This window comes from Ornithodoros turicata, chromosome 1, assembly GCF_037126465.1.
Source record: "Ornithodoros turicata isolate Travis chromosome 1, ASM3712646v1, whole genome shotgun sequence".
Classification (NCBI taxonomy): Eukaryota; Metazoa; Arthropoda; class Arachnida; order Ixodida; family Argasidae; genus Ornithodoros; species Ornithodoros turicata.
In genome coordinates this window covers 177,879,239-177,901,325 of record NC_088201.1, presented here as the reverse complement: position 1 = coordinate 177,901,325, position 22,087 = coordinate 177,879,239, and the positions used below count along the sequence as shown (strand labels likewise).

General features: G+C 47.3%; 5 non-coding genes across 5 annotated transcripts; all 5 read left to right on the top strand.

Annotated features, from left to right (window-relative positions):
* Nucleotides 1-1,077: 1,077 nt before the first annotated feature.
* Nucleotides 1,078-1,198, top strand: LOC135379414 (U5 spliceosomal RNA). Its single transcript, XR_010418909.1, has one exon. It is a non-coding gene; the product is annotated as a U5 spliceosomal RNA (small nuclear RNA).
* Nucleotides 1,199-7,575: 6,377 nt separating this feature from the next.
* Nucleotides 7,576-7,678, top strand: LOC135379648 (U6 spliceosomal RNA). Its single transcript, XR_010419113.1, has one exon. It is a non-coding gene; the product is annotated as a U6 spliceosomal RNA (small nuclear RNA).
* Nucleotides 7,679-10,176: 2,498 nt separating this feature from the next.
* On the top strand, nt 10,177-10,297 carry LOC135379413 (U5 spliceosomal RNA). Its single transcript, XR_010418908.1, has one exon. It is a non-coding gene; the product is annotated as a U5 spliceosomal RNA (small nuclear RNA).
* Nucleotides 10,298-13,198: 2,901 nt separating this feature from the next.
* LOC135379661 (U6 spliceosomal RNA) lies at nt 13,199-13,301 on the top strand. Its single transcript, XR_010419126.1, has one exon. It is a non-coding gene; the product is annotated as a U6 spliceosomal RNA (small nuclear RNA).
* A 6,431-nt stretch (nt 13,302-19,732) lies between these two features.
* On the top strand, nt 19,733-19,838 carry LOC135379668 (U6 spliceosomal RNA). Its single transcript, XR_010419131.1, has one exon. It is a non-coding gene; the product is annotated as a U6 spliceosomal RNA (small nuclear RNA).
* Nucleotides 19,839-22,087: the final 2,249 nt, after the last annotated feature.

Below are 22,087 nucleotides of genomic sequence, written 5' to 3'. Positions count from 1 at the left end.
ACAGACATTTTAAAACAAAATCGGCAGTACGTGTGGAGTGCAACGGCTGTGGCTATATCTTGTTGCGTTTCCGATATATTTTCGTACTGCTGTTCCAGAAGAAACGAAGACTGAGTTTCCGATTACATTGCAAACCCAAAAGCGACCTCGCCACAAGAGCACAAAAGAGAATTAAATTTTCCGCGCACCCGTGCATGATACGTTCAAACGCAACGAGATGGCGCCACAGTACTGGCGAGCAGCAGAGGAGATTCACTGGATTCACTGCGCATTTGTGTCGCTGGCTGTACTTTCGGTTACTGGTGTTGGGCGTCTTGCAGCTTGTGGGCGGTGAATAGTCTCAGCGGAAACTTTACTGACTCCACAACTGTGATGTGCAACCTGCCATGGAAGAAACTACCCACGTCGCTTCCAAATGTGGTAGTTGGAACGCTTGTTCGAGGTGCGCTGAATGGGATCTCTCGGGTATCACGCGAAGTGGCATCGGGCAGCTGTTAGTTCTCGTTAAGCTTTCGCTGCTCCTGTGTATGTATCCAGTTCGTTTATATATAACTATTCGACTGTATAGCTGTATCAACTCTGGGTGTTTGCTTTAGGTGCTCTTCATACCCTCACTCAGCATATATGTTTGCGTCAGTTATAAGCACACTTCATGTTCGCTTCGACTGTTCCGTGCGTCTTGTATTTGCGTCAGTTATATGACTGTTAGCTAGCTATAAATATTATGTTAGCTATATTACCTATATTATGTTCGACACGGATGTTCAAACATAAAGGGCCGACCGAGCCGACCAGTAACTCGTGGCGCCATCTGTGAGGAATATCGTACGTACCGTTGTCCCGTGCGCATGCAGTCTGACGAGTCAGTCGGCAGATCGTAAACGCACATGGAATCTCCTCAAAAATAGTGTGCTTCTAATGGAAAACGTGAAACCTACGCACCTCTCGACAAATTGTTTTCTTCCCTTACGAATTTTATTACAAAGACAAGGCGTAACATTGTAGTTTGCGTGGAAAACATCGTTATGAGTGTAATCGTCCGTCCAAAAGACACGTTTTCGCGACGTTTTGTATTTTATGCTCAGGTCTCCCTTCAACTCCGCGTATTAATCTTTCGCCTTTTACTAAAGATTACCGTGGAGGGGGACATTACAATGAGCCTATAGGCAATTTTTGGAAGGCCTTACCTGTTTGGGTGAGGCCACATATTCAAACCAAAGAAAGAGCAATTTTTACAAGCGGGGAAGTCTTTTTGGTGGGCCGATGCACCTTGACACGCCTGCAGATAGGACACCAGCGGGCCCAATCCGGTCACAGGAAGCATGTGGTGATGATGAGACATGCGTATTCCAGGGTAGGCGAGAGAATGAAGGTTGCCGAAAATGTGCCTGAAGGACGGTGAAACGAGAGGTCTTTGTCCTTCAGTTGAAGTATCAGAGCAACTTGCAGGATGGGAACCAAGGGACGGGACTCCAAAAGAAGGGACGTGGAAGAGGTTCGGAGCTGGCGAAGTTCATAATCAGACTCGCACCTCAGCCATTCGGAAGTAAACAATGTACATATGAGGAAGCGAGCTGCATAGCATTGACAACAAGCGCATCATGAAATGGGCTGTCCGCGCCCTTGACGTCGCAAGTGCCGACGGTAAATTCGCTAATGAAAGCGAGTTGCCGTGCTTTTCTGGGTGTGTATGCATCGGCTCCAGAGTTGTAGCGACGGGGGTGCCAGAGGGGCAGCCGCCCTCACCAGTGAGGGCGCCGAACGGCAAGCCCTGGCAGGTTGGCTGGACAGTATAAAGTAGGAATGAAGAGAATTTGAATTTACCTTCTCGGCAGTGTGAATTTTCTTTTTGTTTACAAGGCTTCTGAGGGAAGTGGAGGGGGGCGCTTCAGTTTGCCCTGCCCCAGGCGGAGACTCGCCTCCTCGCGACGGCTCTGATCGGCGCCTTTGGATGGAAGGTCGAAAGTGAGCTGCTTGTGATCCGTGAGGAAATGAAATGGCCGGCCTTGGAAAAAAGTAGCGAAGGTGGCGTGTGGCGAGATAGGCCGCTAGAAGCTCACAAAGTGCTGTAGCGAGTCCGCTGTGGCGAAAGCTTCTGCGAGAAAATGCGAGTTGCTTCAATTGATTGTCCGACCACCACAGAAATGTCCTGAGTATCGACCATAACGTTGGTGTGGACGCTGTGCTTCGATAACATCAGCACTGGGGCTTCCGCTAAGGCTCGCTTCACCTCGACGGAAGCAGCGCTAGCTTCCTGGGGCAGCAGATCTGTCAGCGGCTGTAACGCGTGTGCGCATGATGGAATGGAATGCCTGTAAGAACTGTTGATCCCGAAGAAAACTCTCAGTTGGCAAAAGGACGTAGGCCGCAAGGAAATTGCCACCGAAGCGAGCCAAACTGACGCATGTGCGGTGTCAGGGCGAAAGGACAGCGACGTACTGAGACCGCTAACGAAGCACGTTGCTGGTGATGCTCAGGAGTGATGTCTGTTCGGTGCAATATCCCCCAGAGCCGGACGTGTCCTGTGGCTCCAATCCAGGGCGTTGCCGATAGGGCTGACGTGCCAGCGCCGTAGCGCGTGGCAGCAAGGCCACATCTGTCGTCCACGTCGTCGTCGCCACATCCGCTTTGCCGCTTTGTACCTCTTGAGGAGGACAGAAGAGAAGAGCAACATTAAATTACTAGAGATAAACTGATGTTCTGAGGCTGGAACAACATAGAAGGGACAGATACAAACAAAGCCTCAAATTGCCTAAGAAATCAACGATGAAAGATGAAAGTCACTGAAAAGGTTAGCCAGCTGTAGGGATCGAACCCACATCTTCTGGATTGCCGGTCCAGGCTAAGCTAACACGCCTCTCCAGCGACTTTCGGGGTGCGTCATCTGAAGGGACGACAAACCAGCCACTCACTCTCACTCACCCTCCTTTCACTCTTATATTTTTGCTCACTCATACACACATTCATATGACGGAAATCGACGCAAGCGGCACCTGTTGAACAAGAGATAAACTGATGTTCTGAGGCTGGAACAACATAGAAGGGACAGATACAAACAAAGCCTCAAATTGCCTAAGAAATCAACGATGAAAGATGAAAGTCACTGAAAAGGTTAGCCAGCTGTAGGGATCGAACCCACATCTTCTGGATTGCCGGTCCAGGGCTCTACCAATTGAGCTAAGCTAACACGCCTCTCCAGCGACTTTCGGGGTGCGTCATCTGAAGGGACGACAAACCAGCCACTCTCACTCACCCTCCTTTCACTCTTATATTTTTGCTCACTCATACACACATTCATATGACGGAAATCGACGCAAGCGGCACCTGTTGAACAAGAGATAAACTGATGTTCTGAGGCTGGAACAACATAGGAGGGACAGATACAAACAAAGCCTCAAATTGCCTAAGAAATCAACGATGGAAGATGAAAGTCACTGAAAAGGTTAGCCAGCTGTAGGGATCGAACCCACATCTTCTGGATTGCCGGTCCAGGGCTCTACCAATTGAGCTAAGCTAACACGCCTCTCCAGCGACTTTCGGGGTGCGTCATCTGAAGGGACGACAAACCAGCCACTCACTCTCACTCACCCTCCTTTCACTCTTACATTTTTGCTCACTCATACACACATTCATGCGACGGAAATCGACGCAAGCGGCACCTGTTGAACAAGAGATAAACTGATGTTCTGAGGCTGGAACAACATAGAAGGGACAGATACAAACAAAGCCTCAAATTGCCTAAGAAATCAACGATGAAAGATGAAAGTCACTGAAAAGGTTAGCCAGCTGTAGGGATCGAACCCACATCTTCTGGATTGCCGGTCCAGGGCTCTACCAATTGAGCTAAGCTAACTTTTTTATTTCTTTTCCACCTTTTATTAACAAAACACACAAGTGCACACAACTACAGGTACGTCACACGGTCGCAACGCCGTGGGCCATTACAAAACGTGTAAAGAGGAAACTGAAGACCTTTTGAATTTGTACATACGATTTTACAAGTACGTACAGATTGAGCTAAGCTAACACGCCTCTCCAGCGACTTTCGGGGTGCGTCATCTGAAGGGACGACAAACCAGCCACTCACTCTCACTCACCCTCCTTTCACTCATCTTTTCTTTCATCGTTGATTTCTTAGGCAATTTGAGGCTTTGTTTGTATCTGTCCCTTCTATGTTGTTCCAGCCTCAGAACATCAGTTTATCTCTTGTTCAACAGGTGCCGCTTGCGTCGATTTCCGTCATATGAATGTGTGTATGAGTGAGCAAAAATGTAAGAGTGAAAGGAGGGTGAGTGAGAGTGAGTGGCTGGTTTGTCGTCCCTTCAGATGACGCACCCCGAAAGTCGCTGGAGAGGCGTGTTAGCTTAGCTCAATTGGTAGAGCCCTGGACCGGCAATCCAGAAGATGTGGGTTCGATCCCTACAGCTGGCTAACCTTTTCAGTGACTTTCATCTTTCATCGTTGATTAAATTACTATCCATGCAACGGACTAATAAGAAAAAAGAATGCATTTTTTATTGCTCTCAAGGTGACGGAATGATTGTTCGGCAAGAACAAACGTTTCTTCTTTGTAAAAGTGTGCTGATTACGTCAGCAAATGTGGTGCTTGCAACGTGACCTCACTGTCTGTCGTTCCAAGCGACACAATGGACAAAACGAAGCTTCGTTCAAGTGATCGCTGTGCTGTGTGATCGCGTACGTGGTGGAGGGAGGCAAAACTGCAGGGGCGGTTTTAAGGGGGGGGGGTGACCGCCCCCCCATACGGTCGTGTTCCCTATGTAAAAACCCTATCTCCTGGACGATGCTGCGCCGCAGAGCACGAAATTTCCTTAAGACCGCCCCACCCCCCCATGACAGACCCTTAGGTCCGCCCCTGGGCGAAAGTGAGCTGGGCCTTCAGATTTTGGAGAAGGGCCCCTGGATAACGCGGTCCGCTCCCGGGTGGGCCGTGTCTTTGATGCGCGGCCGATAACAAGGTCGTCGGGGCACTACCGCTTACGGTGCTGTTCCGGAAAGATTTCTCTTAAATCCTCTATATCCATACGGGACACCTAAGCGGTCTCCCCTAGCCCCGCCTCAGTAAGTGAAGCGCAGGTTTGCAGAGCTCAAGTCAGCTGCCTGTGGCGTACAAGTGCTTGCAGTCAGCATGCATCTGTGTTCCGACGCAGAAAAAAAAAAGAAAAAGAAGAAGATGAAAAGGAAGAAATAAATAGCGCACAAATACCTCCGCCAACCTCTTGCCAACATTGCCTAAATGTCGTCATAACGTTACCCATATGTGGAATGTTGCAGTTGTCATGTTGCAGAAGATGTCTAAAGGATTTTAAAGGATGTTTAAAGGCTCCCTTTATGTAAGGCTTGAATCTGCCTTAAGACTGGACAACAACTGGAGAGTCATAATCTAGTAATCTATATGGCAATCTCGACAACACACAAATCGACAAGTTATTATAAGCATTCCAAGTTCGTCGAAGCATTCAGTAACAAACAACACATTAGTCACAGCCCCCTAGCGTTCTCTCAGATAAGAGCTGATTTTGGTGGGAGATAAGCAGTTTTTTTCTGCGTAAGCCTTCTGTTCGTCCACGTTTGTACAACAAGCGACCAAGTAAGGAATGCCCTCCGCATTACGCAGCTGCTTCGTTGGGAAGTCTGCTTTACGGCACACTGGTATTCATTAGAACCTGGAAGACAACTTTTTCCGCGCTTGGCAAATATGTAATACTTAAGTAGAAAACAGGGGTACGACATTCAACTAAATGTAATGCATTTACTAGATGACAGTTGTTTCTGAATTTAGAGCCTGCTAATTATCAATCTACTCTAGCGACACCGTCGCGTTGGAATCGCGTGGCTCAGCACACTATAAATAACTGTTCGGGATGCCATCTGTTCGTACAGCAAGCAAAGAGCAATTCCCTTTCAGTGGTCATTCACAGGGATGCTTACACTAGGTCTTCTGTTTCTTTGGCCGTTTTATTTCGGTGTTCGGTTCGGTGTTCTGATTTTCGGCCTTTTGACTTTCGGCCTTCTCATTGCTTGCCCTTATTATTTTTCGGCCTTTTGGCTTTCGGCCTTATGATAGTTCGGCGTTCTGATTTTTCGGCCTTTTGACTTTCGGCCTTATGATAGTTCGGCGTTATGATTTTCGGCCTTTTGATAGGCTTCCATATGAAAATACCTGGGAAAGAAAGGAACAATCAGACGTACTCCTAGCAGTGTGTCCAAGGTTAACGTGCGCGGTGGGGCGATTTCGATAATTCAATGAAATTTTCTTGCACTATATCAGTCGTAACGCAATCCACTTGCCGCCATACTGAGAGTAGCAGAGAAGTCATTATTAACACGCTGTTTTCTTTACAGAAAAGAGCTAAACAGGCCAGTAACATGCACCACAAGAATTGATGCATCGCCAAAGCTTACACCCCCCTGTCTACACTGCCTCACGTGTGCATTGGAATGGTAGCAATCTGTCCGACACATCAACACACACATTAAACATGAACACCGTGCGCTATTAGCGATATCATATTTTCACAGTTCCAATCACTTCAGCGCATGGTCGGGCTAAGGATAACTGACGAAATTTTGCAACAGCCCCCCCCCCCCCCCCCCCCAACACGCAGTAAACACGAAAAGCCTGCGCTATCCGCGATATCTTTTCTTTTCACAGTTCCAATCACTTCTCGCGTTGACCCGTCCCTCCCTGGCATGCGTGGAAAATATGAACACTCCGGGCTTGGAGCCATTGCTAACACCACTCTAATCACGCATCCTGGTTCAGCCTATTTTTCGGGAAAACCCGCCGGCTGCCCCCCTCCCAGACACGCGTCGTATTATATTGCCAAACAATAGCAGCAGCAACAACTTTATTTTGAGATGGTGAGTGGGGAGAATTCCCAAATAGACAAACTCATGTCATGATTTGGTAACTATGATAGCGATACACGGCATGAATACGAAACCAAAACCTTTCCTTTGCATCGAGATGTTGCTTCGCGGCGCTAACACACACACACACACAAACAAACAAACACGCAAGCAAATAACCGGCGAGTCATAATCTTGTTATATTCTCACATCTGGGCAATACGCAAACGACTCGTATATCAACAAATTATTTCAATCATCCCAAGTTCGTCGGAGCATTCCGCAACAAAGAACACATTAATCACAGCTGCCTAGCGTTCCCAAAGATAAGAGCTGATTTTGGTGCAAGATGAGCAGTTTTCTTTTGTGTGAGCCTCCAGTTCGTCCACGTTTGGGCAACAACAGCGACCAAGCGTCAGGCATGCCCTCCGCATTACGCAGCTGCTTCGTTGGGAAGTGTGCTTTACGGCACACTGGTATTCATTAGAGCCTGAAAGAGAACGGTTTCCACACTGAACTTCACGAATACGTAACACTTAAGTAGAAAACAGGGATACCGTACTCAAATAAATGTGATCCATTCACTACATGGAGCTCTGTCTTCATTTAAAGCCTGCTAATTATCAATATAGTCTAACGACACCGTCGCGTTTGAATCACGTGGTTCTCCCCAGTATAAATAACTGTTCGGGATGCCATTCCCTCGTACTTCCAAAGTACATATACTAAAATTGGAACGATACAGAGAAGATTAGCATGGCCCCTGCGCAAGGATGACACGCAAAATCGTGAAGCGTTCCACATTTTTTTCTAAATGCTCTGCCGAAACTATGAATAATGGCATTGGCTAATTAGACGAATCAGTCTAATCGGGTATTATTTTTGACTCCGTCTAGACTAATGCATTCGGGTGTAGGTTAGGTTATTGTTTCCCTCTCTCGCTTTCTGTTCGGCAACCGGCCTGTTGTCAAAGCGCATTTTTTTTTGGTTAAACACGCATTCCTCCCCAAGTGTTGCACTTGCTGCCCAAACGAAGTAACGGAACACCGCTACACGCGACTCCACCATAAAATAGCGTACTACTAGGAGTAGGACAAATTTCTAAAAGTAACGCGATACCAAAGTAACGTGAACACTATGACGCTATTTTTCCGCTGCCGTGCCCTCCTCTAGGCTACACCTATCCGTAGAGATCTCGTTGCCGAATATCGGAATTATTTTTCGGTATTATTTTTTGTATTTATTCTGCTATATTGCAACATGGTTTGTCTCTTGTCGTTTTTTTTGTATTGTATTGTACGCATTGTACGGTATTATATTAACAATGTGACTGATGTTGTGTGCCCCAATACTATGGCCCTGTAGCTGTTCTTGAGCAGCAGTAAAACATTATTATTATTTCTATCCCCTCACATAGCCAGCGTGCAACATAAGTATGTAGCGTTAACAGTCAATATATATATTATTTCACATCGATTTTCATTTGTTTTTATATAGCGCATAACATCGCATATTACATATATACATATTATACAGCACATGTGTGTATTTAATAGTCTTCCTGTCGGAATGTTTCGGACACATGACTGTCTTTCTGCTGTAACAAGTGTTTTGTTCGAGATATCCGCGGGGATCCAAGCCTCAACCTTTATGTCTGTTTAGTGTCAACGGACTGATCAGCTTTCCGTGTGGTCAAGTGACGCCACTGCCATCATAAGCGGCCATTTGTCGAATCATCAATAGGTACAGCTACCAGATGGTACAAGGGTCAAAACGAAAAAAAAAAAAATAAATAAAAAGGAAGAGTGGCCAGACAGCGTTCTGAGTGCTGTTGGCGTACTGCGCCAAAGTTTTGATATTCCAAATTATGATGACCCTGAAGTTAGTGTTCTTGCCTACCCGTTGCTTCCATTCTTACAGTCGCACGATGGCTTCTCTTACAACGTCATGCAACTTTTCCCCAAAACATGTCAAACACGGTAAACAATCAATTCTTTGGAATTTAATCGACTGTGTACCGCCACCAAGGACCAAGCAAGAGTGCAAAGAGCATTAAAACAAGCATGTTTGCATACGATGATTCCAGAATATCACGATTTTTTCTTTCTCTTTTTTTTCCCGCCTCACCTGCATGCAGTGTGACATATTGAATGTGGGGAAATAACTAGGTCGCTTTCGGGCAAACGGTGTAAGCTAAAGTAATTCTGTCGTGGCAGCTCCACTTACGGCACAGACATTTTAAAACAAAATCGGTAGTACGTTTGGAGTGCAACTGCTGTGGCTATATCTTGTTGCGTTTCCGATATATTTTCGTACTGCTGTTCCAGAAGAAACGAAGACTGAGTTTCCGATTACATTGCAAACCCAAAAGCGACCTCGCCACAAGAGCACAAAAGAGAATTAAATTTTCCGCGCACCCGTGCATGATACGTTCAAACGCAACGAGATGGCGCCACAGTACTGGCGAGCAGCAGAGGAGATTCACTGGATTCACTGCGCATTTGTGTCGCTGGCTGTACTTTCGGTTACTGGTGTTGGGCGTCTTGCAGTTTGTGGGCGGTGAATAGTCCCAGCGGAAACTGTACTGACTCCACAACTGTGATGTGCAACCTGCCATGGAAGAAACTACCCACGTCGCTTCCAAATGTGGTAGTTGGAACGCTTATCCGAGGTGCGCTGAATGGGATCTCTCGGGTATCACGAGAAGTGGCATCGGGCAGCTTTTAGTTCTCGTTAAGCTTTTGCTGCTCCTGTGTATGTATCCAGTTCGTTTATATATAACTATTCGACTGTATAGCTGTATCAACTCTGGGTGTTTGCTTTAGGTGCTCTTCATACCCTCACTCAGCATATATGTTTGCGTCAGTTATAAGCACACTTCATGTTCGCTTCGTCTGTTCCGTGCGTCTTGCATATGCGTCAGTTACACGACTGTTAGCTAGCTATAAATATTATGTTAGCTATATTACCTATATTATGTTCGACACCGATGTTCAAACATAAAGGGCCGACCGAGCCGACCAATAACTCGTGGCGCCATCTGTGAGGAATATCGTACGTACCGTAGTCCCGTGCGCATACAGACTGACGAATCAGTCGGCAGATCGTAAACGCACGTGGAATCTCCTCAAAAATAGTGTGCTTCTAATGGAAAACGTGAAACCTACGCACCTCTCGACAAATTGTTTTCTTCCCTTACGAATTTTATTACAAAGACAAGGCGTAACATTGTAGTTGTCGTGGAAAACACCGTTATGATTGTAATCGTCCGTCGAAAAGACACGTTTTCGCGACGTTTTGTATTTTATGCTCAGGTCTCCCTTCAACTCCGCGTATTAATCTTTCGCCTTTTACTAAAGATTACCGTGGAGGGGGACATTACAATGAGCCTATAGGCAATTTTTGGAAGGCCTTACCTGTTTGGGTGAGGCCACATATTTAAACCAAAGAGAGAGCAATTTTTATAAGTGGGAAAGTCATTTTGGTGGGCCGGTGCACCTTGACACGCCTGCAGATAGGACAACAGCGGGCCCAATCCGGCCACAGGAAGCATGTGGTGATGATAAGACATGCGTATTCCAGGGTAGGCGAGAGAATGAAGGTTGCCGAAAATCTGCCTTCTGAAGGATGATGAAAACGAGAGGTCTTTGTCCTTCAGTTGAAGCATCAGAGCAACTTGCAGGATGAGAACCAAGGGATTGGGACTCCAAAAGAAGGGACGTGGAAGAGTTTCGCAGCTGGCTGGAGAGTTCATAATCAGACTCGCACCTCAGCCATTTGGAAGTAAACAATGTACATATATGAGGAAGCGAGCTAGCATTGACTTCCATCCTAGCAAGAGCATCATCAAATGGGCTGTCCGAGTCCTTGATGTGGAAGGTGCCGACGGTAAATTCGCCAATGAAAGCGAGTTGCTTTTCTGGGTGTATATGCCTCAGCTCCTGAGTTGTAGCGACGGGGGTTCCAGAGGGGCATCCCCCTCACCAGTGAGGGCGCCGAACGGCAAGCCCTGGCGGGTGGGTTGGACAGTATAAAGTGGGAATGAAGATAATTTGAATTTACCTTCTCGGCAGTGTGAACTTTCTTTTTCTTTGTTTACAAGGCTTCTGATGGCAGTGAGGGAAGTGGAGGGGGGCGCTTCAATTTGCCCTGCCCCGGGCGCAGACTCGCCTCGCGACGGCTCTGATCGGCGCCTTTGGATAGAAGGTCCGAAAGTGAGCTGCTTGTGATCCGTGAGGAAACGAAATGGCCGGCCTTGGAAAAAAAGTAGCGAAGGTGGCGAGATAGGCTGCTAGAAGCTCACAAAGTGCTGTAGCGAGTCCGCTGTGGCGAAAGCTTCTGCGAGAGAATCTAAGCTGCTTCCATTGATTGTCCGACCACCACAGAAATGTCCTGAGTATCGACCATAACGTTGGTGGGAACGCTGTGCTTCGATAACATCATCACTGGTGCTTCCGCTAAGGCTCGCTTCACCTCGACGGAAGCAGCGCCTGCTTCCTGGGGCAGCAGATTCGTCAGCGGCTGTAACGCGTGTGCGCATGATGGAATGGAACGCCTGTAAGAACTGATGATCCCAAAGAAAACTCTCAGTTGGCAAAAGGACGTAGGCCGCACGGAAATTGCTCTCGAAGCGAGCGAAACTGACGCATGTGTGGTGTCAGGGCGAAAGGACAGCGACGTACTGAGACCGCTAACGAAGCACGTTGCTGATCGGCTACGATGGAATATCCCCCAGGTCCGGACGTGTCCCGTGGCCCCAATCCAGGGCGTTGCCGATAGGGCTGACATGCCAGCGCCGTAGCGCGTGGCAGCAAGACCACATCGTGTCGTCCACGTCGTCGTCGCCACATCCGCTCTGCCGCTTTGTACCTCTTGAGGAGGACAGAAGAGAAGAGCAACATTAAATTACTATTCAGGCAACGGACTAATAAGAAAAAAAGAATGCATTTTTTATTGCTGTCAAGGTGACGGAATGATTGTTCAGCAAGAACAAACGTTTGTTCTTTGTAAAAGTGTGCTAATTACGTCAGCAAATGTGGTGCTTGCAACATGAGCTCACTGTCTGTCCTTCCAGGCGACACAATGGACAAAACGAAGCGCTTCGTTCAAGTGATCGCTGTGCTGTGTGATCGCGTACGCGGTGGAGGGAGGCAAAACTGCTGGGGCGGATTTAAGGGGGGGGCGATCGCCCCCCCCCATACGGTCGTGTTCCCTATGTAAAAACCCTATCTCTTGGACGATGGTGCGCCGCAAAGCACGAAATTTTCTTAAGACCGCCCCCCCCCCCCCCATGACAGACCCTTAAATCCGCCCCTGGGCAAAAGTGAGCTGGGCCTTCAGATTTTGGAGAAGGGCCCCTGGATAACGCGGTCCGCTCCCGGGTGGGCTGTGTCTTTGATGCGCGGCCGATAACAAGGTCGTCAGGGAAGTACCGCTCGCGGTGCTGTTCCAGAAAGATTTCTCTTAAATCCTCTATATCCATACTGACACCTAAGCGGTCTCCCCTAGCCCTGCCCCAGTAAGTGAAGCGCAGGTTTGCAGAGCTCAACTCAGCTGCCTGTGGCGTACAAGTGCTTGCAGTCAGCATGCATCTGTGTTCCGACGCAGAAAGAAGAAAAGAAGGAAAAGAAGAAGAGGAAGGAATAAATGGCGCACAAATACCTCCGCCAACCTCTTGCCAATATTGCCTAAATACCGTCATGACGTTACCCATATGTGGAATGTTGCAGTTGTCATGTTGCAGAAGATGTCTAAAGGATTTTAAAGGATGTTTAAAGGCTCCCTTTATGTAAGGCTTGAATCTGCCTTGGGACTGGAGAACAACTGGAGAGTCATAATCTAGTAATCTATATAGCAATCTCGGCAACACACAAATCGACAAATTATTATAATCATTCCAAGTTCGTCGAAGCATTCAGTAACAAACAACACATTACTCACAGCTCCCTAGCGTTCTCTCAGATAAGAGCTGATTTTGGTGCGAGATAAGCAGTTCCTTTCTGCGTAAGCCTTCTGTTCGTCCACGTTTGGACAACAAGCGACCAAGTAAGGAACGCCCTCCGCATTACACAGCTGCTTCTTTGGGAAGTTACGGCACACTGGTATTCATTAGAGCCTGAAAGACAACTTTTTCCGCACTTGACAAATATGTAATACTTAAGTAGCGAACAGGGGTACGACATTCAACTAAATGTAATGCATTTACTAGATCACAGTTTTTTTTCTGAATTTAGAGCCTGCTAATTATCAATCTACTCTAGCGACACCGTCGCGTTGGAATCGCGTAGCTCAGCCCAGTATAAATAACTGTTCGGGATGCCTTTCGTTCGTACTTCCAAAGTACATATACTAAAATTGGAACTATACAGAGAAGATTAGCATGGCCCCTGCGCAAGGATGACACGCAAAATCGTGAAGCGTTCCACATATTGTTTCTAAATGCTCTGCCGAAACTGCGAATAATCGCATCAGCCAAGTGACTTTCCCGGACCCAGGAGAGGAAAATTGGGTGTTTTTTTTTACTCCGTTTCGACTAATGCATTCGGGTGTAGGTTAGGTCAATCTTTCTCTCTCTCTCTCTCGCTTTCTGTTCGGCAACCGGCCGCGTTTTTGGTTAAACCCGCGTACCTCCCCAAGTGTTGTACTTGCTGCCCAAACGAGGTAACGGAACACCGCTGCACGCGACTCCACAATAAAGTAGCGCAATACTAGTGTCGTTACAAATTTCGAAAAGTAACGCGATACCGCTGCCAAATAAAGGTAACGTGAACAGTATGCCGCTACTTTTCTGCTGCCGTACCCTTCTCTAAACTATATCTTACCGTAGCCATCTCGATGTCGAATGTAGCAATTGTTTTTCGATATTATTTTTTTATTTCTGCTTTTATATTTTAACATGGTTTGTCTCGTGTCGTTTTTTTTTGCATTAAGGAAACGCCATTGCAGTGACATTAGTAGTATATTCAAAGAATATTCACTGAGGAATATTTGCGACTTCTCATGGTGGATATACAGCGGACGTAGTGAGGATACAGGTGACATCTGTGCAAACACGCAGTAAACACGAAAAGCCTGCGCTATCCGCGATATCTTTTCCGTTCACAGTTCCAATCACTTCTCCCTGGCACGCGTGTAAAATATGAACACTCTCCGCCATTTCTAACACCACATCTCTAATCAACCGCCCTGGTTCAGCCTATTTTTCGGGAAAACCCGCCGGCTGCCCCCCTCCCAGACAGGCGTCGTATTATATTGCCAAACAATAGAAGCAGCAACAACTTTATTTTGAGATGGTGAGTGGGGAGAATTCCCAAATAGACAAACTCATGTCATGATTTGGTAACTATGATAGCGATACACGGCATGAATATGAAACCTGTTAGCGTGTTAGCGCAGCGGTCATTTTTATCCGACATGGCGACGAGGAAAACCGTATCGGCCACCGCTACGACCGCTACCACCGCTACCTCCACTACGACACCGCCTCTTCTGGAACCTTTTGGGGCCACACCCAACGCTAGCCCTAACGACCCCATCGTCATCAACATGCTGGCAACTGCATTGAGCTCGATCACCAGACTTCTCGAACAGCAACACGCAACCGCACTGCAGGTAACTACGATGCCAGACTTGACGTCTACGCTACCACTCTACTACGGGAACGACGCCGACTGTTTCGAAGACTGGCATTCCGCTGTGCAGTCCTTACGAGAGAGGTCCGGATGGAGCGACAACGCAACGCTCAGCTCTGCTATATCAAGACTTCGAGGACGTGCATTGGAATGGCATAAAACCGAGGGCACTAAGCTAACACAATGGAATGACTGGATCACCGCTCTCCAAAAAGAATTTGACATTCCCTTTTTGTTTCGCCAGTGGGTGAACCACGTCAACCTACGACGCCAACGCGAGAAGGAACCCCTTGTGGATTACATTTACGCCCGATTACAACGGATCAAGAAAGGAAAGTACCAACTTTCTGACCCTGACATAGTGGACCGGATTATCGACGGTGTTCTCGAACCAAGACACAAACCTATGCTCTCTGCCTTTTACACGCTCCGGCAAGGTTCTGTAAACGACCTGGTACAGTACGCTCGGGAAATTGATCGCCAGTCTACGGACACAGTGCACAAAACTCCCTCCACCGACCACTCCAAACAACGAACAGCGAAGACATTCACAACAAGCAGAAATGACCAAGAAGGAGTTCGGGACCAGAAACCTTCTGACGGCATGCGAAGACAACCACCCGAAATACAAAGGAAGGCTAAACCTGCAACTGTTCCACCAGACATGTGTGCAAGGTGCTTCAATGTCGGACACCGCGCAAAGGACTGTTCTCTCCCTGACACGCGTACAGAAGAGGAAAAGGCCGAAGCTCAGCAACGTCGTCGGAGCCGTGACGGCCAGTTCCAAAGACAAACACCGCCTCTCACTGAAAACGCAATCAATAACGTTGTGTCCTCTTATCATGCACCTGCGCATAGCATTATACTTGTTCCAGCCAGTATAAATGACATAGATGTCTTAGCACTATGGGACCCAGGCTCTGCTGCAACACTGCTATCTCACGACATCGCAAAGCTCCAAAAATTGACGTCATCCCCAACAAGACCGTCACGTTAAAGGGACCCTTTGGTGGAATCAACAGCCCTGTCGGCCTGGCCCAAGGGACCGTGTCAATTGGATCGGCAACAGCTACCGTCGAACTTCGAGTCGTCGGCAGTTTGAACTACTCCCTTATTGCCGGCTTGGACTGGCGACGCGCAGTTCCTTTTGATTATATTGAGCGCTTTCACGGAAACGTAAACACTCTCGAATGGATTCCGAAACCGAAACCCGCAGACATCGGCACACCAGAAACCGCAAATCACTCGCCTGCTGTTGAGCTTGTAGAGTCCGAATCGTCTCAGCTCTCTGCTACTCCGCCACTGAGCGACCCCAAGACTGCAAGCATCAGCCACACCACCGATACAGGCACCGATACAGGCATCAACATCGGGGGATTCACAAAACTGATTATGGAAAACGACACAGGGCAAGCTCGCGACAGACCCATTCCAAGTCTTCCATCAAAAGATGATATAGCCAGCAAAATATCCTGTCTCCAGGGCTCACAAAACGTAACCGCAGAGGAGCATGAGAGGCTAAAGAAGGCATTGCTAAAGAACTTGGAAGCGTTTACGCAACCGAGTACGGAACTTGGACTTTTCCCACACGTGGAACACACCATTGATCTTCTTGATGACAAACCGGTACGCATGCAACCTTATTCTACCTCAGAGGTCAACCGGAAATTCATCAAGGAAAAGACTGCCAACTGGCTTCTCAAAGGCATCATAAGGCCGTCACGATCACCATATGCATCGCCGGTCATCGTGGTCGACCAGCCACACCACGTGTCCACACCCAAATGCCTCTGTGTTGACTACAGGTATCTCAACGCAAAGACGGTGAAGCATGCATACCCCATGCCCCGCGTTGAAACTGTACTCCGCAAGATAGCAGGATCTCGTTATATGACAAAACTGGATATCAAGAAGGCTTTCCTCAACATTCTGCTCAAGGAATCCGATAAGTCAAAGGCTGCATTCGTAACCGAGAATGGACATTACGAGCCCAACCGTATGCTTTTCGGACTATGTAATGCACCAGCAACGATGCAGAGTGTCATGAATGACGGCTTAAGACACCTTACGAGCACGGGACATGTTGAAGTTTACATTGACGACATCTGCATTTTCACTGATAACGTTGATCACCACATTGAGCTTGTCTCCGAAACGCTGCACACTCTTTGTGAACTTGGACTGCGAACTGACTTTACCAAGTGCATCTTTATGAGTTCCGCCATTCCATTTTTGGGTCTCATTGTTTCACCCGAGGGACTTTCTATCGATCCTCACCGCACAGAAGCGATCGAAAGGTACCCTACACCACATAACAAGACGGAACTGCGGTCATTCCTGGGACTAACATCGTACTATAGAAAATACATCAAGGACTATTCGAAGATTGCCCGTCCTCTTACCGACTTGACAAAGAAGGACGCACAGCTCGTATGGTCTAGCGCCTGCGAAACCGCAATGACCACGCTCAAACAATGTCTAATGCAAGCGCCCATACTTGCCACCTTCAATCCTGAGCTTCCCACAGAAGTCCATGTTGATGCATCACACCAAGCTTTTGGAGCTGTTTTGGTTCAGCGAGAGGGTAAAGTTGCCCGTATTGTAGAATACGCCAGCAAGAAGGTTCCCATATCGGACGAAAACAAGCATTCAACTGAACTTGAAGCCATCGCATTGCACTGGGCTGTGACTGACAAGTTCCATTGCTACCTTCAAGGACTGACTCACTTCGATGTTTTCACCGACAACTGGGCCGTTACACATATCATGACGAAACAGACGCCACACAGACGCCTCGCACGGCTTATGCTCGACCTGATGGAGTACAACTTCACCATCCGACACACACCCGGCAAGCAAAATACCGTTGCCGACACGTTGTCAAGAATACCCGACGAAGTTCACAATCTCCTAGTTCTCCGTGCAGCGGACTCTCGCCTCAACGACGCACAAAGGCAGGATCCAGCACTTAAACCTATCATAGACGACCTCGAAACTGACTGTCCATCCGCAGCGAAGGAACACTACTCCCTTGTAAACGCCACTCTTATGTCAATCTCTCCAAATGAGACACCTGGCATAATGCGCACCGTCATACCACGATCACTCAAGCACGCTGTCCTCAAATGCTACCACGACAAAGATGGCCACAGCGATGCTCCACGAACACTTTCAAAAATTCAGCGACGGTACTACTGGAAGACAATGTCGCAAGATACACACGCATACGTGAAGGGATGCCCGAAGTGCCAGGAATATAACCACGTGCCCGGTGTACAAACGCGCACATTGCAACCCCGAGCACCACCTACGACACCATTTGACCACGTCGCTATTGATCACGTTGGTCCAATAAACACGGAGTATCCGAACAAATATTTCATTACAGCTGTTGACCTCACCACGCGGTTCATTGTAACACGCGCTGTTTCCAGCAAATCCACTGAGCATTTCCTCACATTCTTTGAGGAGGACATTATTGATACGTACGGAACACCTCGAGTGGTCATCACAGACAACGACAAGGTACTTATATCTGCAGCAGCAACACGATATTTCGCCGACCGATATATTGAACGACGGACCACCATACCTTACGCACCTGAGACTAATGGGCTTGTAGAAAGAGCCAACGGCAAAATCTTGCCAGTACTCCGGAAAAACATCGACGGTGACATCGATCACTGGAGCGCCTATCTCAAACGCTCAACATTCCAAGTGAACGTCACCGACCATGCAGGACTAAGAACATCGCCATTCCAGCTGCTCTTTAATTACTCACCCCGACGGCACATCGACAATGCACTTCATGTCAGCCCCGACAATCCAGCCATCGACATTGAAGATGCGCGTAATGACGCACACGTCAGCCTTACGAAGTATTTACAAGCCATGAAAAAGAGTTTCGACTCTCGACACCGGACACCAATATACAAGATAGGAGACAAGATCCTCTTCTCCAACGGAATGAGAAACGGCAAGCTTGGAAGTCTCTATGAGGGACCCTACACAATAACGAATGACGAGGACAACGCTTACACGATTGAACGCTCGTTGCCGAATGGGCAAACTGAAAAGAAAATCGCCACTGCCATGCAAATCAAAGCCTACCGCGAACCTCATCACATGGAGCATGACTACGACCTCAGCGAGATATTTGACGAGTTTCCCTCGGACAGCCAACCTGACGAGGATCCATCAGCCCTGACCCCTGATATAGCAGAACCCGCTTCCTCGGAAGTACCGCTCAGAGCTCCCGTTGGAAGCCACAAACGCAGGAGATGCCCACCTCGATGGCTATTGGATTACGTCACCGGCGAAGATTGCGAGGACGCAATGTTTTACACCGGGGCCGTGTTAGCGTGTTAGCGCAGCGGTCAAAGTACGCGCGCACGAGAGCGAGGAGGGCACGACATCCGAGACGGGCGAGACGGCCGGGGAGAAACACGGAGATTTCAGTCAGAGGCATTCGACGCTACACCTTTGGCAATGTGAGACGTTTGTCTTACGTATTAAAGTTTCGTTTTTTTCTTCTTCCTATTTCCGATTCAGATTCCATTTTTATCCGACAATAGACAAACTCATGTCATGATTTGGTAAATATGATAGCGATGCACGGCATGAATATGAAACCGAAACCTTTCCGTTGCATCAAGATGTTGCTTCGTGGCGCTAACACACACACACACACACACACACACACACACACAAACAAACACGCAAGCAAATAACCGGCGAGTCATAATCTTGTTATATTCTCACATCTGGGCAATACGCAAACGACTCGTATATCAACTAATTATTTCAATCGTCCCAAGTTCGTCGAAGCATTCCGCAACAAACAACACATTAATCACAGCTGCATAGCGTTCCCTAAGATAAGAGCTGATTTTTGTGCAAGATGAGCAGATTTCTTTTGTGTGAGCCTCCAGTTCGTCCACGTTTGGGCAACAACAGCGACCAAGCGTCAGGCATGCCGTCCGCATTACGCAGCTGCTTCGTTGGGAAGTGTGCTTTACGGCACACTGGTATTTATTAGAGCCTGAAAGACAACTTTTTCCACACTGGACTTCACGAATACGTAACACTTAAGTTGAAAACAGGGATACCATAGTCAAATAAATGTGGTCTATTCACTACAAGGAGCTCTGTCTCCATTTAAAGCCTGCTAATTATCAATATAGTCTAACGACACCGTCGCGTTTGCATCACGTGGTTCTCCCCAGTATAAATAACTGTTCGGGATCCTATTCCACCGTACTTCCAAAGATACAGAGAAGATTACCATGGCCCCTGCGCAAGGATGACACGCAAAATCGTGAAGCGTTCCACATTTTTTTCTAAATGCTCTGCCGAAACTGCGAATAATCGCATCAGCCAAGTGACTTTCCCGTACCCGGGAGAGGAAAATCGGGCGTTGGTTTTGACTCCGGCTCGACTAATGGATTCGGGTGTAGGTTAGTTTATTCTTTCTGTCTCTCTCTCGCTTTCTGTTCCGCAACCGGCCTGTTGTCAAAGCGCATTTTTTGGTTAAACACGCATTCCTCCCCAAGTGTTGTACTTGCTGCCCAAACGAAGTAACGGAACACCGCTACACGCGACTCCACCATAAAGTAGCGCAATACTAGGAGTCGCTACAAATTTCTAAAAGTTGCGCGATACCAAGGTAACGTGAACAGTATGACGCTATTTTTTCGCTGCCGTACCCTGCTCTAGGCTACACCTATCCGTAGAGATCTCGTTGCCGAATATAGGAATTGTTTTTCGGTATTATTTTTTGTATTTATTCTGCGATATTGTAGCATTGTTTGTCTCTTGTCGTTTTTTTTGTATTGTATTGTACGCATTGTACGGTATTATATTAACAATGTGACTGATGTTGTGTGCCCCAATACTATGGCCCTGTAGCTGTTCTTGAGCAGCAGTAAAACATTATTATTGTTATTATTATTATTATTATTTCTATCCCCTCACATAGCCAGCGTGCAACATAAGTATGTAGCGTTAACAGTCAATATATATATATATATATATATATATATATATATATATATATTGATATATATATATACGCTACAAAATTTAGGTTCGAACGACCAGGATGTTGAATATAGATAGGGGAGAAAAGACACCAGAGACTGAAGTAGGGAGCAGGGGAAAGTTATTTATTAAGCTGGCATTTAAACTAAGGGTCTGGGGAAGTCTACGTTTCGGCGGAAGCTCCGCCTTCTTCGGGACTGAGACGAAAATCTATGTACAAGGTCTTTTAAAAGGTTACAAAAGTGTCGTCACAGTTGGTACAATTCCACTGCGAGGCAGTTGTCAGTGAGTCATGTTCTGGAAGATTCCGGAAGGTTCCTGGGTCATCGGCCGGGGAGATTACGTGTCAGAGCCTTGGGTCGCGCTCGTTGAAAGGCTCAAAAGAGCTTAGCTCTTTTGTCCCGAAGAAGGCGGAGCTTCCGCCGTAACGTAGACATCCTCCCTAACTTTTATGATTTTTAAGTTTTAATAAACCTCTTTTTTTGTTACTTCCCCTACTTTCGTCTTCTGTCTCCCATTTATTTCAACTATATATATATATATATATATTTGTAACTCAAACGTCGCCATGCCAGTACTGGACAGCTGTTTCGGCCTTGTTGGGCCTTCATCAGCAGTACGCAGGCAGGCAACGTTTGAGTGGATGGCGTCAGAAGGTCACGTAACACGTGATTCCTCCCGTCAGGGTGAGATAACTCACTCACTGAAAGCCCAGTGCAAAGCCAGTGAAGTATAAAATGTGAAAAATAGCCGGAGCTCTTTGGCTGCACGTATAGCATATGTTTGTAACTCACACTGTGAGTTATCTCACCCTGACGGGAGGAATCACGTGTTACGTGACCTTCTGACGCCATCCACTCAAACGTTGCCTGCCTGCGTACTGCTGATGAAGGCCCAACAAGGCCGAAACAGCTGTCCAGTACTGGCATGGCGACGTTTGAGTTACAAACATATGCTATACGTGCAGCCAAAGAGCTCCGGCTATTTTTCACATTTTATACTTCACTGGCTTTGCACTGGGCTTTCAGTGAGTGAGTTATCTCACCCTGACGGGAGGAATCACGTGTTACGTGACCTTCTGACGCCATCCACTCAAACGTTGCCTGCCTGCGTACTGCTGATGAAGGCCCAACAAGGCCGAAACAGCTGTCCAGTACTGGCATGGCGACGTTTGAGTTACAAACATATGCTATACGTGCAGCCAAAGAGCTCCGGCTATTTTTCACATTTTATATATATATATATATATATAGATTAGAAGCTTAGGAGGGCGGTTGACCACGAGAATGAAATAAGCAGGAAAAATCAGAAGACGACAAAGAGCTTACAGGAAAACACAAAGGGGAGTTTATTAACACATATAGGGATAGGGGTCGACGTTTCGGCAGTCAGCGCTGCCTTCGACGGGACTCGTCGAAGGCAGCGCTGACTGCCGAAACGTCGACCCCTATCCCTATATGTGTTAATAAACTCCCCTTTGTGTTTTCCTGTAAGCTCTTTGTCGTCTTCTGATTTTTCCTGCTTATATATATATATATATATATATA